Raw genomic sequence first — 18,426 nt, 5'->3', positions numbered from 1 at the left:
CAGCTGCTGAGGGACAAGGGAGTTGGGGAAGATCTGCTTCCACCATCTTCTTATGGTAATATTCTGTAGAATTCAGTATGCTGTGTCTGTGACAAAGCAGAAAGTTATGACTACACTAAAACAAAGAACAAAACTGAAATTTCAAGAGGAGGAACATTTGAACGGACAGCTGATCAGCATAGTAGAATCTAGCCTGTGGTGTGAGTAGGGGTGTGCATTCGGTTTGTCCGAAACGAATGCACCCCCGAAAATGGCCCATTTGGACCCCTTTCGGGCTGCTGCAGGCCGATTCAGATTCTCTGATCTGAATCAGCTTGCTGCCGAATTTCGGCGGCAATTCAGCCCCATTATATCCTATGGGCCATTGAAGTCAATAGCGAAAACATAAGGTATATTCTGGGGGCTGGAGGGGAGGGAGTTTGAGGGAGAGGCTCCAAACTCACAGGGTAGCTCTCTCCCCAAGATACCAACCAAGTTTGAAGAACATTGGACCAAGGGGTCCAATTCTATGGGCCCCCAAACAGGTTGCCCCTATCCCCTCCATTGTTCTCTATGGTGGGGGAAAAGTAACTGTGTTGTCTGTAGAAAGTAAAGCATTAAGTGGTGTCAGCCACTAAGGATGGACATTGCAGCCATGAGGCATTGGCGGTTTTTTGTCTGAAGATCTCGTGTGCTGCTGCCAAAGTGTGTGTCAATGTTTCCCGTGTGCCAGAGCTAACTGGGTTTGATCCGCAGACCTGCAGGACTGCGTCTCCTACTGCACTGCATGGTCACAACTTCAGGCAAGTGATCAGGACCCTTTAGAGGTTTTAAGAAAAGTGTCTTGCAAGTAAAGTGGGGAAATCTGCTGTGTTCCACTCATGTACATACTGTGATGGTTCCCAGCTCGTGGCGCAGCATGGCTGAGGTGGGCAGGAAGGCTCCCTCAGTGCCGTCATTCCGCAAACCATGCACAGAAATGTGCAGGGCAGCATTCTTGGAATGGAACATTGTCCCCATGTCTTGTCCACTGACCTGGTCCTGTGATGTGTGTGGCGTGTCTTCTCACAGCTGTCTCAGTCTCCTTGGGTTTTTGGTGGTTCTCAGAATCTGAAATGTTGCCTGTAGAAAGGAAAGATAAAGTGATGTCTCGTCCACTTACCTGCCTTGTCCACTTACCTAGTCCTGTGACGTGTATGGCCTGTCTTCTCACGGCTGTCTCAGTCTCCTGTGAGTCTGGAGGTTCTCGGAATCTGAAGGGTTGTCTGTAGAAAGGAAAGTATTAAGTGATGTCAGCCACCAAGGATGGATGTTGCAGCCATGATGGATTGGGGTTTTTTTGTGTAAAGATCTTGTGTGCAGTGGGAAAAGCATGTGTCAGTTTTCCTGTTTTCCAGAGATAACTGGATTTGATCCACAGTCCTGCAGGACTGCTTGTTCTATTGTACTGCATGGACTGTCTTGGATTGCAAGGCGGGGGGGGGATGTGGAGATGTGCCCTTGCAGAGGAGGGAGAAACCTGGTTTTAAAGGTGCTACTGGACTGTTGTGGATTGGGAGCTTTGGGGGGGGGGACATGCAGATCTCCCCTCACAAAGGAGGGAGAGCATGTACCTGAATGAAACCTGGTCTTAAAGGTGCCACGGGACTGTTTTGAGTTGCTAGGTGGGGGGGGACATGCACCTTAGAGCTCTGTGTCTGAGGTGGCATTTGAATCTGGGTCTCTGAAAAGTACTGAGCCTGATGCATAGCGAAGTGATTTCAGCTCCTACTTTATTTAAAGATGTAGAACGAGAGAGAATGCCGGCTTGCAGGCCGGCTTATATTTAGGAGTCAAACCACACCCAAGCACACACCCTTCACCAGTGATAGGATATTTACAGTGGCCAAGAGTTCCATAGGTCCTATCTTGGATCCTAGCCCTCTGATAGGTGCGGGCTGGGATCCGTTTGGTCTATTGTTCCTTAGAGCGAAACGAGGGCTCTTTGCCTGACCACGTGTGGGCTTGGCCTTGCATGCGGCCGAGCTTAGTATACAACACCCCTCCCCCCTTAGTCCACAGCACCCTAGCAGACGTAGTCTCTGAGATAGGCGGGTGCTCTCCATTCTCGGGAGGAGCAGTGAATTTCCAGGGCTTCCTGAGCCAGAGTCTGGTCGCTCGGAGGTGCCCCAGGAGGTGCCTGCGGTGGCACTTACTCCCTTGTGCGCTCGACAGGGCCTGACATGCTGTCTGGTTCCTGGCACCCAGAGGGTGCCCGTGAGGCATCTCCAGCTGGCCCCTGTGAGGCCCTTGTCTGGCAGGGCGCCTCGGCTTCTGGGTTTACACGGTCCTCGAAATTGCCGTCATCAGGATCTGCCGGAAGGATCCTGCGGCGTAGCTGGTCGATGTGCTGCTTCAAGATCTGTCTGTCTTCGCTCAAGACTTCATAAGACAGGGGGCCTGTTACCCTAATGACCCTTGCCAGAATCCAGGTGGGGCCCTGAGCTTAGTTCCGGGCGTACACCGGATCTTCTGGGAAAAACCCCTGTGGAGCCTCCTGCTCTGCGGGGCTTGGATCGTGTTTGGGGGCTTGGTTGGGGTGGAGATGATCTAACCTTGTTGTTGGGTGCCTACCTAGGAGGAGCTTGGCTGGACTGCATCCGGTAGTGGTGTGGGGAGTTGTGCGCTGACCGAACAGAAAAGCGGCCAGTTTGTAGTCCCAGTCCTGCTGTGCGGAGCACCTCTTTGGTGGTCCTCACCATGTGTTCGGCCTGGCCGTTTGTTGCCGGGTGAAATGGGGCTGAACGGATGTGTCCATAATAGCTCGTGAACTCTTGGAATTCAGCGGAAGTGAAAGCCGAGCCATTGTCTGTGACTAGGGAGTCGGGAATGACAGATCGGGATGAAGTGGAGGACACCGGTACTACCTCTATCCATTTACTGTAGGCATCCACCAGAATAAAGAAAAGCTGTCCCTGAAACGGCCCCGCGAAGTCCAAGTGTAACCTGGCCCAGGGCTTGTGTGAAGACTCCCATGGGCGTACCAGTGCCTTGGGAGGCTCTGGTCGTGGCTCTTGGCACTTCTGACATCGCTTTACCGTGTCCTTGATGTCCCAGTCTAGCCCTGGCCACCACATGTAGCTTCTGGCTAACGCTTTCATCTGGACGATCCCGGGACGAGTCTCGTGAAGGGCGGTGAGCACCCGTTTCTGTAAGGGGGCAGGGATCACCACCCGACCTTCCCACAGCAGGCATCCTTTGTAAGAGGACAGCTCGTCCTTTTGGAAGGAGAACACCGTGAAGTCTGCCCCCCCAGGCCTGTAGGCCACCCCCTCCCCACCCAGTCCAAGACCCTGGAGAAGACATGGTCCTGGGCCGAGTGTCAGGCCACGTCCGCCACCTGGATCGGCCGATCCGGGAGGGCTTTCAGGAGGGCAATGTGGTGGGCCGGGGTGGGATCGGGGTCGGAGACGGGCAATGGGAGCAACTCAAGGCGTCGGCTTGTCCCATCGCTTTTCCCAGGCAGTGTGTGGGCTCATAGCTGTACTCCGCCAGGAAAATAGATCAGCGCAGCACCTGGGGGGAGAGCATCTGCGGGGTCGGGGGCAAGGAGGCCTAAGAGGGGCTTATGGTCCGTAACTATAGTGAAGGGCCTACCATACAAGTAATTGTGGAATTTCTTAACCCCTTCCACAATCGCTGGCGCCTCCTTATCAATAGTGGGCAGTGTGTCAGAAGGGGAGAGTGCAGTGGCTGCAACCGTGGGAGGGCAGGAGCCACGATACTCACAGGGTCTGTCTCTTCCCTCTCTTATCTGGAGGGGGAAGGGATCCACCATGAGTATTGTAGATCCCCACTTTTTAATACTATCCTATATTCATAAAAAACCTTTGTAAACAGAAAATTGCTATAACATCATAGAACTTTCCCCTCAATGTTCTGTATTTTTTTACTTGAATGGAATGTTTTCATATATTAAAAAATGGCATTCCCCACTTGCAGTCCAGTATAACCCAGGACCAGTGGAGCTGGTTTCACGCTATATATGATCAGCAGTAGAACTTGGATCTGAGGCTTGCTGAGAGGAGTGAAGGTGAGGGGAGTAAAGCTAGAGACCACTTTAGGGCTGGGTAGCATGATGAAGGTCTTTTCAGTGAGCCAAACACAGAATGTGGAGAGGACCTCCTGAATCCAGGGAAGAATCTTACACGTTAATATTTGATTTTCATTTCAAAATGTCTTAAGATTACCACTCTTAAGTTTGAACATAAAAATAGCGTAGTCCTTTTTTCAGATCTGGGCTACAAACAACAAATGTTTAAGGCCCAGTGAGTGCCTTTAACATGTATTCTCTGTTGAGATTAAGAAAATAGTTCAAATTGCCTTTAATTTAATGGCTTTGAAACAAAGATGATTTTTCTGTCTTTCAAAAATACTACAAGCTTTGTTAAGATTTTCTGGTTTGAAAGCTCTCTTCATTAGAGTAATTTTGTATCCCTGGGTTAGCCAATTTAAGCAACCGCTGTTCTTTCTAACTATTGGTATAATTATTTTTCTCATAATCTCCCTATGTATGTAAGAAGGCAGAAGAGGGCTAGCAGAAGCTGGCTATCCTTGCAAAACTACTGGAAGCAACCCAAGTGATAGAGTTAGTTGCTAAAAGAAACAGAAGGTCAGGAGTTCTGCTACTTTAACAGCTACTTTCAGAATAGACATAACTGAGCTAGGTGGACCAGTAGGCCAACAGATACCTCCTGCAAGGAAGGGGCTGACCCTACCTAACCTAGAGAATGTGATTTGAAACAGTTGTCTAAATTAATATTGAGTAATGTGTTTCTCTTACTGCAAAGCACAGGAAACATCAGATGGAAGAGATACACATAGCACTTTAATACTGAAGAGGTCTGAATAAAAAAGCAAAGTTTGCTAAACTGGAAAATGCAAATATGAAAGCCAGACGATTATTTAGAGATGATTTGATCAAGTACATACTTACAGGATTGATGCAAAATGGGGGGAAGGGCATGTTTCACAAACATTTCTCTCCCCTCTACCAATTGGCTCCCTTTTTCTTCCATGACAGTCTTCTAGAGATGCTCTTTGGCAGTGGTTTTCCCTCCCTTCCCCTTAAAGACAGAGGGAATTGCAGTGAGAAACCACACATTCAACCAGAAGTGTCCATATTTAGCATTGTGGGGAGCAGCATTTCATTTTATGGCCTTTATGGCCCTAGTGAGTTGCAGCGTTGGTATCACTTGTTTTCAGGTAGGCGCAGGGGTAATTTCCTACGGGAGTACACAGGAGCAGAGCTCCAGCAGTAAAGAGCCCAGGGGGCGGGCACATGCAACAAGCCCCGCCCCCTGCTCCCAGCAGCCCTCAGTTGGGCCACGAGGAGCAAGAAGCAGCCAGGTAAGTTGCAGGGCCCCCCCCCCCCCCAGCCTGCCTTCAGGTACAAGCTCTCCCTCCTCTGCGAGGACAGATCTGCACTCCCCCCCCCCAATAGCTAGCAATCCAAAACAGACCAGTGGAGCCTGAGTGGTGGGTGTTGCCTTCTGACACACTTCTGGTGATATCAGGGGGGGTGGCATATGCAAATAGGTTATGCTAATGAGCTCCTGCACCTCTTTTTCTACAAAATGACCTCTGGGTAGGCGTTATGCTTCTTACTAAAGTAGATGTCAGTCAGTGGCAATACCAGTAAGGGCAAATGAGTCTTTTGAATACTCAAGCTCAGTGACATACCAGTAGCAGTGAGTCAGTAACTGTACCCAAAAAGTCAGCTTTTGGGTCTCTGAAAGCCCCTTTTCAATGCTGAAAATGTTCTCCATAGAACATACAGTTCAGATGTTCATGTTTACAAAGAAAGGTTAACAGGAAGTTTGGAAATTATGAAAGAGCAATTACCCATCAGTGTGAAATTTTACCTGCTTTGTTTAAAAGGTTTGTAAAGGTACACATTCTTCCAGGAACGCTTATGCCCTTGGAAGAATCTGTAGAAATACAGGAAATGCAACGTAAGCACATTACTTGCTACATTAATACTTTATTTGGCTTTGTGTCTGTGTCTGTGTGTGCATTTGATGACCATACAGGAAGAGGCCACTTGGGATCCTTAGTATGCAATTAATATTTTGGCAAGAAAAGCTGCAGATTTTTTCAGCATGATAATATGTTATGACATCATATTCCTGTAAAATTATAATGAACCAAAATTTTGTTTGCCTCTGTGGCAGACCAAAATGAGTTTTGTAATTGTCAACAGACCATAGTGATTTATTTAATTACAATGGCGCCTGATCCTACCAACTTGAAGGCACATTATGAACCCGTTTTCATTTTACAAAATAACTGTAAACATTTTCTCATCACTAAACTTTGCACGCTAGGTCATAGTTCCAAAGTTGATTTCCAGCTTAACACATTAACACTGATATTAGTAGTCTGCTAAAAACAGACACCTATAATAAGAATTAACTTTTTGAGTATACTGAAGCATATCTAGTGAACTTTGTGCTAATATGTTGGGTACAATCCACTAGGAATTTTACCTGTGCAATTCCTGTTGAAATTAATGAGACATTACCTGTGCAAATCTCATTAACAGGAGGTTTTGTGCTGGCGTAATATAATGTTCCCATTCTCTTTAGTGCTTGTTTACTAAATGTTGCCCAAATCCACTATTTGCCAAATATAAGGTAGGCTTATTGATAGAGATGTGGGAAATTGCAATAGAAGATATAAATAACTTACTCAGCCCTTTTTATTCTGAGACTGTCTCAGTCCAGGCAGCTGTGCCACTTCCCTTGTGTTTTGGCACAATTTGTGGTTGGCACAATTCACCAGAAACAGCTGAGTGACTGGGAGCTCCCCGCCACTCAACTGTTTGGTTTAAATGGCTCTGAGCCATTTAAACCCTGCTTTCAGCTCCCCACAGCTTTTCATGAGGAGCAGAAAGGGCTTTAATGGCTCATTTAGACAACCACTGTTTTCTGCTCCCTGTGGCTTTCTGGGGGAGCAGAAAGCAGGTTTAAGTGGCCCTGCTTTCTGTTCTCTGCGAAAAGCTGTGGGGAGCTAAAAGCAAGGTTTAAATGGAAGGGGTGAAGCAAGGGAGCAAGTTGCCACCGCCTTGTGGTTCCTGGCACAGCCCCTTTAAACAGACTACACAAGGAAGCCTGAGACAGCTGGGCTGGTGAGGAGAGCCTTCCATGCGCTGGCCCAGCCATCTCGGACTTGCATGCACAGCCCATTTAAAGGGGCTGCACCAGGCACCTCGAGGCAGCTAAGCTGGTGCAGAAAAGTCTCTCCCTGCCAGTTCAGCTGCCTCGGGATGCCTGGCATAGCCCCTTTAAGTTGACTGCACGAATGGGCCCAAGACAATTGGGTCCATGCAGAGAAGGCTTTCTGCGCTGGCTCAGCTGCCTCTGGTTCCCTGGTGTAGCTCCTTTAAATGGGCTGCACCAGCAAGCCCAAGATGGTTGGGCCCACGTGGAGAAGGCTCTCTGTGCTGGCTCAGCTGCCTCTGGTTCCTGGTGTAGCCCCTTTAAATGGACTGTTTGATTTGGCCTGAGACAGCTGGACTAGCTTTCCCCGGTCAGCAAAAAGGAACAGGTGAAGTTCCTCCCAGGGGGTGTTTCACCACTCCTATCTGCTGCCTGCGGGGAAAGGAGGGGGTGACATGTCCATGGGAGGCATTTCACCCTGTATTTATCCCTCTGGTTTTGCTCCCCCCCCCCGCTTTGAAGTGGCAGGGAGCAGAACTGGAGGGTTTACATGGCTTTGAGCCATTTAAACCTATTAGCTAAGTTTAAAGCCCCTGGGCTTTTTGGAAATGGCTCCAAGCCATTTAAACCCCTGCTTTCTGGTTCCCCTGCTTTTGTGGGGAGCAGAAAGCAGGGTTTTAAACTTTAAATGGCCCATGAACCTGTATGAACCGTTTGGTCCAGGGCCGGCATATCCATTCAATTCAGTTCGTGGTTCAGGCACAAATTACAAAAAAGGTAAAGGTTTCCCTTGCTCGAAAGCCAGTGGAATCCAACTGTAGGGGGTGGTGCTCATCTCCGTTCCCAAGCTGAAGAGCCAGCACTGTCCGAAGACGTTTCTGCGATTGTGTGGCTGGCATGACTAAACACCGAGGCTTCGGTAGGAAGGTAACACAAATTACAAACATCCAGGGGTCCATTTCCTGCAGGAGTGCACAGGAGCGGAGCTCTGGCAGTAAAGAGCCCAGGGGGTGGGCACATGCAACAAGCCTCACCCCCTGCTCCCAGCAGCCCTCAGTCAGAGCAAGAAGCAGCCAGGTAAGTTGCAGAGCCCCCCCCCCCGGCCCCAAACAGTCCAGTGGCATTTTTAAGAAAATGTTTTATTCAGGTACAAGCTCTCCCTCCTCTGTAAGGACAGATCTGCATGTCCCCCCCCCAATAGCTAGCAATCCAAAACAGTCCAGTGGAGCCTGAATGGTGGGTGTTGCCTTCTGACATTCTTCCAGTGGGGTCAGGGGGTGTGGCATATGCAAATAAGTTATGCTAGTAAGTTATGCTAATGAGCTCCTACACATCTTTTTCTATGAAATGACTCCTGCAAACAACTGCAAAAATATGGTTTGTGTCCTATGAGAATCTTTGTGTCTACTTTATACATCTGGTTAAGTAAACTTTCTGGTCCTTCAGAAATACATTTCACAATAAATGCATTGATCTTTAAGATCCTACTGGACTCTCATTTTCTGCTAAAAGAGACTAGTACTGGTACTCCTCTAGAATCTTGTAATGCCAAACATGTCACTGGGGCGTTTATCTAACTATTAGGGTCTCCTTTTTTGTGTGAACTTTATATATAAACTGTGACCTTGAAATAAAGCCTCTGCAAACTAGCGGGGAGCAAACAGATTCTATATGGGCACTTTTCTTTGCCAAATTTAAGACAGTTGCAGGGCAGTCCTAAGAAGAGTTATAAACCCTTTTATGTCCATGAAGTCAGCCGGCATAGAAAGATTTACCTCTGATTATGATTGTGCTGCTAGTTACCTAATCTTTTATTGATTTTATATTTTATTGATTTTACTGTTTGTAATTGAATTCTTGTTGTATCAAAAAGTTCTTACTGGTTTTATTTTATTTTGCTATGTGCTTCAGCTTAGGGACTTTGAGTTGAAATCTGTTGGATGACCTTAGAAAAATTGCTACTTCTCTGTCACAGCTTTGTTTCAAGTCCAGTAGCACAGGTATGTCCAACAGGTAGATCGCGATCTACCAGTAGATCGCGCAGGGGTCAGAGGTAGATCACCAGCCCCACTTGGTCTCCTGGTATAAAATAAAATAAAAAATGTTGGCATTTCTTTCTGGATCTTCGTCTCTCTGTTTTGTTTTTGCTTATTTTGCTTACCAGTAAATGACAGAAGGTGCATTATAAATGGGGTGGGCGGTGGAACCCAACTTTAGTGGGTTAAAATCTAATTTGAAACTTTATTTTCATGGTGGTAGATCACCAGCACTTTTGGCCGAAAAAATAGATCACTACCTGTTCGAAGTTGGACATGTCTGCGTAACATCTTAAAGGCCAGGGCGTGGCATCGGAGCGAAGGGCTATGGACGCTTAAACAAATTGCTCCCAATGAAAACCTCCCTAAAAAGCTTTAAAATCAACATACCGAGGGTCTTTTCATACACCACGGCATGGGAAAGAATTCCAGACCTAAATACAAAGAAAAAGTGATCATAAGTACCTCTGTCTCTTCATATTTTACAAGAAACGCTAAAAACGGGCCAGCAACGCCGCAGCTAGAATCGGCACCTAAAATGGCGGCCGGCGTGGTGGGACAGCAAGTAGAGGGACTTGGGGTGAACTGCCATGAATTCCACGAAGCCTTGCGGACCCTAGAAAAAACATGACCGCTACAATAGCAGAGCTGTTGAAACCTATAACTGCCCAGATAAATGAACTAAAACAAACTGTGGCACAAGTCGCCCAAACAGCCGAAACGGCAATGGAGACTAGTCTTTTATGACAAGACGACACATATTACTTCTATAAAAAAGATGACTGGGCGACCGAAAAAATACTGGCACTAGAAAACCAACTTAAAGCAAATAATTTATTTATTTATTTATTTAGGCATTTTTACCCCGCCCTCCCTGTGAGCGGGCTCAGGGCGGCTTACAAGGGGCATGAGCCCATACATAAAACCAGATAAAACAGTAAAATCACATGATAATACCAATAACAGTAATAGAGTGCTTTCTGTAAACAAGACGGTCTTGGGTGGTGTTGATGGCATCCTCAATCCTCCCCTTTGGGTGGCACTGTCCAGCAGATAGTTCAAGCCAATCCCACATTGTCAGTGCCGTGCAATTTATGGTGGAACTTCCAAGGGCGATTCCTCATCCCGATGGTATCGCCACCGTTGGTGGTGGTGGCAGCGGCGGCCCCTATGCGAAAGCCTGGCGGAAGAGCTCCGTCTTGCAGGCCCTGCAGAACTGCAAAAGGTCCCGCAGGGCCCTGATCTCCTCTGGGAGCTTGTTCCACCAGGTAGGGGCCGCCACTGAGAAGGATCTAGCCCTGGTCGCAGCAAGCTTTACCTCCCGGGGGCCTGGGATCACCAGGCGGTGTTGGGTCCCTGACCGAAGTGCTCTTGGGGGTATATGTGGGGAAAGGCGGTCCCTCATGTAAGTCGGACCCTGGCCATGTAGGGCTTTAAAGGTAAGTATCAGCACTTTGAAGCGGATTCGGTACGCTATTGGCAGCCAGTGCAGCGCTTTCAACCCAGGCCGGATGTGCTCCCACTTGGGGAGACCCATCAACAGCCTGGCCGCCGCATTCTGCACTAGCTGCAGCTTCCGGATCCGCGACAAAGGCAGCCCCATGTAGAGAGCGTTACAGTAGTCTAGCCTTGAGGTGACTGTCGCATGGATCACTGTAGCCAGGTCATCACAGTTGAGAAAGGGGGCCAACTGCCGAATCTGCCTCAGATGGTAAAATGCAGATCTGGCAGTGGCTGCCACCTGGGCCTCCATTGTTAAGGAGGGATCCAGGAGCACTCCCAAACTCCTAACCTCCGACGCTGGCACCAGAGGCACCCCATCGAAGGTCGGGAGAGGGAGCCCCAAACCGTTCCGGCTCAGGCACAGGACCTCCGTCTTCGCTGGGTTCAGTTTCAGCCGGCTCAGCCTGAACTACCCAGCCACAGTCTGTAATCCCCGGTTCAGATCTTCTGGGTCGGAGCCCGACCGGCCGCCCAACATCAGATAGAGCTGGGTGTCATCTGCATATTGATGACAACCCAGCTCATACCTCCTGGCAATCTGGGTGAGGGGGCGCATGTAGATGTTAAACAACATTGGGATGAGCACCACCCCCTGAGGCACACTACATTCCAGTGGGTGCCTCCGGGACTGCTGCTCCCCTATTGACACCCTCTGTCCCCGACCCTGGAGAAAAGAGGCAAGCCATTGAAGAGCGAGCCCCTGTATCCCCACGTCGGTGAGGCGGTGGGTCAGCAACTGGTGGTCAACCATGTCAAACGCCGACAGATCTAACAACAACAGTGCCGCCACACCGCCTCGATCCAGATGCCTCCGGAGGTTGTCAGTAAGGGCAATCAGCACCGTCTCCGTCCCATGGCCAGGGTGAAAGCCGGACTGGAGTGGATCCAGGACAGAAGCGTCATCCAGAAAGCTCTGAAGCGGTGTCGCCACCGCCCTCTCAATCAATTTGCCCAATTAGGGCTAATTAGACACCGGCCGATAGTTGGCCAATCCAGCCGGGTCCAAAGTTGTTGTTTTTCAGGAGAGGGCGGACCATCGCCTCCTTAAGTGCCTCCGGGAACCGTCCCTCCACGAGGGACTTGTTAACAATCTCTCGTACAGCACCTCAAAACCCCTCATGGCCCTCCTTAATGAGCCAGGAATGGCACGGATCCAGGCAGCATGTGGTTGGACGCACAGATACGAGCAGTCTGTCAACTTCCTCCAGACTGAGCGGGTCAAAACAATCTAAAGGGGCGTCAAGTTCGCTCACTGTTTCAACTGTGACGGGGAGATTGCGGTGGAGCGCCAAGACTTTATCCGCGAAATAGCTCGCCAAAGCCTCGCAGCCAATATCCAATTCCCTACTATTTTGTCTGCCCTGTGGCAGAACTGTCAAGGACCGAATTGTTCTAAACTGTAAAACTACACGGGATCCAGGAGACTGGAACCCCAGCTGCAGAACTCAAATCTTTCTTATCAGAATGGCTGGAAGGAATCTTAGAATTAGATCCTGGACAAACCCCTTTGATAGATGTTGTGTACAGAGTAGGATCCCTAAGACAGAGGCAGTCTAACCTTCCCAGAGACATAATAGTCAAATTCATGGAATTTCGACTAAAATACAAACTTCTTGCCTTAGCCAGATCCAAAGGTCCTTTATTACTACAGGGCACCAAAATTCAAGTTTACCAGGATCTATCCTCCGAAACCCTCCAAAGAAGGAAGACACTGAAATACAGATAATACAGACGCTGAATGAGGCTAAAATCACCTACAAATGAGTGGCAAACGGTACCACATTGCAAGCTTTGGACATGGAATCGGGACTGAAACTGCTACAAGATCTCCAACTACAGCTGCCTCAAGATTTACCTACAGAAGACCCACCAGTTCCAAGAGATCAAACTACATTGTGTTGGCATAGAGCAAGAGAAAGGAAAGACCGTCGGACCAAATTCTCATGAATGCTACAGTCAACATAGAGACTGTGATTACAACTAGAGACTAGACAACTACAATAAGTGGTGATGTATCAACCCCATTTTATTAGTTGGCAAGAAGAATATGCCTTTTATAAACAATAATTTAAATCTTTAAAAAAGGTTTTACTTTATATTTTATGCCTAATTTATCAATGTTATTTACTATTTTGAATTTGACTATTAGATCCATATTATGTCTATATATATATACAATATCCTGTTAATAAAAATATAAACCCAGCATAAGATAAGATAAACAATGGGTTTCATAATGGCTCATGAAAAGAGAAATGAGCTATCTCAGAATATATATATTTTCTTTTACTATTTTCTCCTCCTTTAAACATTTTATGATATTGGAACCATTAAATATTATTATAACCAATATTAATAGATGCAGTTTTTACAGTTCATAACTATGAGATCTTATGATGGATGATGTTTTTTATAGTTTCATTTTTATCACAATTTTGTAATCCAAAGAGCACAATATCTTGGACTGAATTGACTATAGTTAGAACAGCATGGAAAGTAGAGCATAAGAAAACAAACAGATTAACTACAGGAAGTTTATCTTACCCAATAGCTACAGTAGATAATTATTTTTATATCAAAAGGAGGAGGAAATAAAACAGAAACCTTTATTTAATTTCTAGAAGGTATTAAAAATGAAACATTTATTAAGTTATTTGTTAAGGTATAAACCAAGATAAGGGGTGGAAATAAAAAACCTATAGTAGCCTTGAAATGTTGAATGCAAAATATAAATTTCTGTATAGCATACATAATAATTGATTTTGATCAGACATCGTATCCCAAGGGAGGGATACAGTGGGAAGCCTTTATTAGCTCCCTGTGCATTTTATTTTTTTAAAAAAAGTTTGTGTTTACATATAAGTTCTGAAGGAAAGGGAATACAGGGTCCAAAAGATGACTCTGTACTCAGTTGAAGTTATTATGTTTATTGTTGTTTATAATATATAGGACAACAGGCGTAACAATTCAAAGTAAATATTCATCAATTCTCAACCTTTCTATATTATTGAGAACTTTATTTTTAACTAAGCGGATTACAGTTAATACTTGGTCTGAACTGAAAAGACAGATGGAAACAACATACAGTATTCGAAATGACAGTGGCTAAAAATACAGTTAATAATATTAAATTCTTCTCACTGAATTGCAGAGGTTTAAATTCAATTATTAAGAGGAAAAGAGTTGCATCTGCATTAATAAAACAAAAACCCAGCATTATTTTTCTGCAAGAAACACCTTAAAGGCAATTCGGATAAAGTATTTTCATTTAATAAATTCTCTTACCAGTACCAGGCACAAGGAACATCCAAGTCCAGAAAGGTGGCTATACTAATCAGTAAATCTGTGCAATTCCAGCTAACCAAAATGGAAAGTGATCCAAGAGGTAGATTTATCTTTTTAAATGGCTCTTTAAATGGAAGTGATATTACTTTAGCCTCTATATATGCGCCAAACAATGGCCAGTTGGACTTTATTCAGAACACCATACTACAGCTTACATCATTTAGCACAGCTCCATGTGTAATAGGTAGTGATTTTAATTACATTTTAAACCAAGCTCTAAATAGATCAAACCTGAAAAACTAATCAAAATCACAGAAGTTGAACCCTATTAGTTCTGACTATACTGAACTGTACAATATTTTGCAACATTTTAGTCTTGTTGATATGAAGACATCGAAATCTGTCAACCAAAGACTACACATATTATTCTTCGAGACACCAGACCCACACAAGAATTGATTACATACTAGCATCTTCTTCTATATCTCATTTTTTCTCAGAAACAAATATTGGGCCCAGGATATGGTCAGACCATTCATGGGTAGAATGTATAATGGACAATAGAGACAAAGCACCACAATCATACACATGGAAATTGGATTCAAGATTTTTATTATTACAATCAGTAACAGATACAATAGAAAAAGACATTAAGGAATATTTGGAACATAATACATCTTATGGAGTTTCACAACATATGGTGTGGGACGCTTTGAAAGCGGTAGTCCGAGGAAAGTTAATAGCTGTAGCCTCCACCTTTAAAAAAGAAAAACAAAAGTTAAAACAAGAAATGATAGATAAAATTAAACATCTAGAGGAAGAGTACCAGAAATATGGAAATAAGCGAATTTATAAATCACTACTCTTAGAAAGGAAAAAACTTGAAACTATAGAAGTTTCTCAAATTCAAAAAAGAATAGCATACATCAAACAGAACTACTGTTTTAAAACACCACAGTCAGTAAAGCCATTAGCATGGAAGTTCAAAAAGAAACTTAATGATAATGCTATTCATGCCATTAAAGACAAAAATGGTCAATTAAAACATACTATAAAAGACATTTCAGAAACATTTTTGGAATATTATCTTTATATAAGACACACACTATAGAATTAATGAGCAACTTTTAAAAACAATTTCCACTTCAATCAACACTATCAACAGAACATAAAGCATGGTTGGAAGAACCTATTACACCGATGGAGATTCAAGCCACTATTAAAAAACTAAAAACTGGCAAATCACCAGGAACCGATGGATTTACCACTGAATTTTATAAGACGTTTTCAATGATTTTAGCAGACCCCCTATCTCAGACATGTAACCAAGTTTTGGAAGAAGGCATTATGCCACATACTTGGAACACAGCGAAAATTGTCCTTATCCTAAAACCAGATAGAGACACAACACTTATGAGCTCTTATAGACCAATTTCATTATTGAATCAAGATTACAAAATATTTACAACTACTATGTCAGCCAGACTCAATAAGATCATCAAGTCCTATATACATATGGACCAAACAGGATTCATTCCCAATAGGGAGATCACAGATAACACGTGGAAAGTAATAAATTGATCCAATATTGCCGCCACCACAGCATTGAATCATCTTTTATTTTATCTATAGACTTTGAAAAAGCTTTCAAATGTGTGGAAACATCCTATCTCAGATTCCTCGTGAAATATATGAATTTTGGCCCAAAATTTTTGAATATGATCCACAGTTTACCAAGCACCAACAGCAAGTATCCAAACAAATGGTATTAATACAGATCAATTTGAGCTCACTAGAGGAACAGGGCAAGGATGCCCTATTTCTCCGCTATTGTTTGCAATAGCTATAGAACCTCTTGCAAATGCCATACGGACTAATCCCAAAATTTTAGGCATTAATGTTAAAGACCACATCCTGAAACTTAGTCTTTATGCAGACGATATGACACTATTTTTGACTTCCCCAGAAACATCATTACCGGAAATTCAAAGTACCCTTGCAACATTTAGTGAAATATCAGGTTTGAGAGTAAATGATTCTAAATCAATTCTTTACCCAATAAAATTACTAAGAGCTCATAAATCATACATCGAAAGCAACTATAAATTTAGTTGGACTAAAAATTATTGGAAATATTTAGGCATTAAGATACCATCCAACTTATCAGATTTGGTCAAATATAACCATGAAGATATAGCAAAATCTTTGGAAAAACTCATACAATGCCATCTGCACCTCTTCTCACATGGATAGAAAAAGTCCAAGTTTTAAAAACCTTTATTTTTCCAAAATTTCATTGTCTATATAGAGCAATTCCTATTCAGTAGCCACCAGAGAAAATCAAGCAATGGCAAAACAATTTTTTAAAATATATATGGAATAAATCTATGCATAGAGTGGGGTTCCCAACTTTGAGAAGACTACCATCCCAAGGAGGACTTTCACTTCCCGATTTATTATTATGCTATGAAAGTACCACATTGGTTGGACTTTTGAAACAATATAATAATAATTATAAAGCTGATTGGAAATTAATAGAACAGGTATACCTAGACCATAATACCTTTCCAGAAACAATGTGGGAGAAAAAACAGAAGAGATCACCAGATACACTTAAAAATATATTTCTGATAAATACTCACTTAAAGGCCAACAAGATTTCCAGGGGATAAGCTTGTGAGACTCAAAGCTCCCTCAAAAGCTTATACCCTGGCAATCTTGTTGGTCTTTAAGGTGCCACTGGACTTGATTCCTCTGCGTGGCTACTCACCTGACCAGCGTGGCTACTCACCTGAACTACGTTACAATCTTGTTCTAAGGATAAATTGAGAAAACTTCCTGAAATTCCTGGTCTTAACAGCAGGATAAAACCAATAAGTAAATAAATAGCTGAGCTTATTTTTTCCTGTTTGTTAGCAGTTTGCAGTTTCTTCTCTATCAGAGAAGCAAGCCAACCTTGTATTTTAAAACAGTCAGATACTTTGGAACATCACTTTGGTAACAATTTGTGGTATGTGGACAAAGTTGAAAAGTACGGCATGTTCTCTTGAGGTGTAAGTTTTAATTCCTATATAGTTACTGGGCCCTGTGAGTTATACAACAGGTAAGAAAGCTAGAGAGTTTCCCTTGGCTTTGAATTTTCCACTCTTGTTCTGACATGCCTGAAATGACAACAAGCTACTTAATTTTATTCATTTAGTTCCCTTCCTTATTGTGTTATCAGAAAATATATTTAGTGCTTTTATAAAAATTAAAACTATGTTCAGTGTGTTAGAGTGGTTTTTTCCTGTTATATCAGGACGCTTTGAGAATACATCATCGTTTTAAAACATCCCTTCACTTCTGCTATTAGTTGAGAGTATGCCTCCAATCAAGATGCCAATTATTATATTTCTTTAAGCCAGCAGATAAAGTTTTAAGAAGGTCTGTTGACTGCTTTGGAGAATCAAGGAAATCTCTGTTTCAAGACATAGCTCAAAACCTGGATTTAGGATCTTTGAATATGCTGCACAATTGGTAGTAAATAATTGAGAACACTTAAACAACACATTGAGTAACTAGTTTGTTATGGCTTATATGATGTTTTTAAAAGTTATATTTTATTTATTTAGTACTGTCTCCCGGGGCATTAGTATACAAGAAAGAAGGAGTGGTAGTTCTGCTGCATCCTTGCTTTAGGCTGCTACCTCCTGAATAATCTTCAATAAAATTATTTATTAAAGAACCACCAGGGCTTGTTAGCCAAATTGCCTTGATTCTGATTGGTATTTGGGGAAATTAAGGGCAATAGACAAAATGAAGGAGCAAGCACCAGTGTATACAGGGGTCCCACTTTTTCCAACTCACCAGGAATAGACTCAGAGGCACGTTTCAATATAAAATTATTTCCTTTACTATAGATTCTTCACAAACACACTCATAATTATACAGTTCTAAGAAAATTAGATAGAGGAAGATAGCACTTCCGCATTAGCAGTATGTTTTGTTGAGGGGTAATACAGTTACCTGTCCATGACCAGATGGAACGATCCTTAGGGGAAAAAATGAGGGAGACTATAAGGAAATGGGGTCATGTCTTAGGCCAGCAAAGACACGTGGATAGACTCTTGGGTAGCTAATCCAGATTCAGTGAGATAGGGAGGGGTTAGATGCAGTGAGAGAGCAAGAGAGAGACCACATGGCTGGGTGCCCCCTTTTAAGAGTCAGGCTGGTCACACGTCTTGGCCCACCTCCTACTAGTCCGTCCCAAAAACATCCTATTGGAGCAGGGTTTAGGGGTAGGATATTAAGGGAGTGGACAATATTGAGATCTAGTAACTTTGGGCTGAGCAGTAGCACCTGAAGGGATTATGACTCATGCGGCCAGAGTCTTTGTCATTAAGATTCCGTGATTGTCTTCTGCCTGTCACCTTTCAGCTAGGTAA

The 18,426-nt window shown here is 44.0% G+C and overlaps 1 protein-coding gene across 5 annotated transcripts in view; it reads left to right on the top strand.

The window, feature by feature from the left end:
- The window catches only part of STAU2 (staufen double-stranded RNA binding protein 2), a 241,275-nt gene that overhangs the window by 37,632 nt on the left and 185,217 nt on the right, over window positions 1-18,426 (top strand). The window lies entirely within an intron of this gene.

Source organism: Gekko japonicus, unplaced genomic scaffold (genome assembly GCF_001447785.1).
Source record: "Gekko japonicus isolate JY-2015 unplaced genomic scaffold, Gekko_japonicus_V1.1 scaffold520, whole genome shotgun sequence".
NCBI classification, from domain to species: Eukaryota; Metazoa; Chordata; class Lepidosauria; order Squamata; family Gekkonidae; genus Gekko; species Gekko japonicus.
Note: the sequence above shows the minus strand (reverse complement) of the source record. Positions and strands in the feature narration are given on the sequence as shown.